The sequence below is a fragment of the Mastomys coucha genome, unplaced genomic scaffold, assembly GCF_008632895.1.
Source record: "Mastomys coucha isolate ucsf_1 unplaced genomic scaffold, UCSF_Mcou_1 pScaffold23, whole genome shotgun sequence".
In the NCBI taxonomy this organism is placed as follows: Eukaryota; Metazoa; Chordata; class Mammalia; order Rodentia; family Muridae; genus Mastomys; species Mastomys coucha.
In genome coordinates this window covers 110,039,089-110,040,356 of record NW_022196906.1, presented here as the reverse complement: position 1 = coordinate 110,040,356, position 1,268 = coordinate 110,039,089, and positions in this window count along the sequence as shown.

Below are 1,268 nucleotides of genomic sequence, written 5' to 3'. Positions count from 1 at the left end.
CCCTCCCCTCCCTCCCTTCTTGTTATTATTGCACCACCAAGCTTTGTTGCCCTTAGAAGCCAGCCGTTTTGGCTTCCTAATGCGGCCTGAAGACCAGCTGCTCTCCACAAATTCCAGGCGGTCAGCATCAGATTGGGGCTGCTGAGGGATCCAGTCCTCAAGGTTCTGTTCAATCATCATGGACTCACAGCTACCAGATGCTCAGCCTTTCTAGTGTATGGACAGATGCTGTTGAGCTGCACAGCCCCTATAATCCAGTCTAACATTTATAATTCATTCATCTATATACATTATATACATTTATATTCATTTATACTCTTCATTTATAGTGCATATCCATTATCTGCTCTTTTCCTCAAGAGACACTTGAACTGTTCTTTTTCTCAAGAGAACTAACAGAGATTCTACACCGTAACACATGAGAGCTAAAATGCCAATTCTGAGAACACAGGTTGGTCCATAGACTCAAACCTACTCTTGAGGGGACCATTTCAAAATGCATGTTTAAGAAAAACTCTCTGTTGCTACAGATGCAAGACACTTCCCAAGACACCCTCAGAGATTTGCTACCTGACTGATTCCCATGTGTATTCCCTGAACAACATCAACTGGGAAGAGACAGGTTTATCAAATGAAAAACATATCCTTTGAGAACATTTATAAGAATATTTCAGAGGAGGTGCTGCTGCTGCTCAATGCCCCTTCAAGTCTGTTCTTGGTAGAACAATTTATACCTCCAAATGTTGCTTGTACCATAGGCACAAAATGCCCAGGGTGCCATCCAATTCCTACCCTTTCCTTGGGAGTGCAGAGCTCGCCATACTGAGCCAGTGCTGACTCCCAGCATGGCACTGCTGCTATCTTTCAGAAAGCACTTTGATGTTAATTTTCGAGTCCTTTGCTTGTTATGTTTTATTATTTAAACTAGACTGAAAACAAACCTATCCCAGAGTTGACTGATGTTTAACATTGAAGTAGTCATAGTTGACACTTTGAATAAACAAATTGTCTATGTCACCACATGTCACTTTAGCAATGACGAATCTTCATCATCACGCTCTCATTCATGATAGCCCTTCTAAGTGCTGGGGGTAGAGGCAGGGTGGGGGGGGGGGAAGAAAGGTGCTTTGAACCAAGGATAGGGCAGAAGTTTGGATCTCCAGCCCTCATGTCACCATGTGTCACTTTAGCAATGATGAATTTTCATCATCACGCTCTCATTCATGATAGCCCTTCTAAGTGCTGGGGGCAGAGGCGCGGGGGGGGGG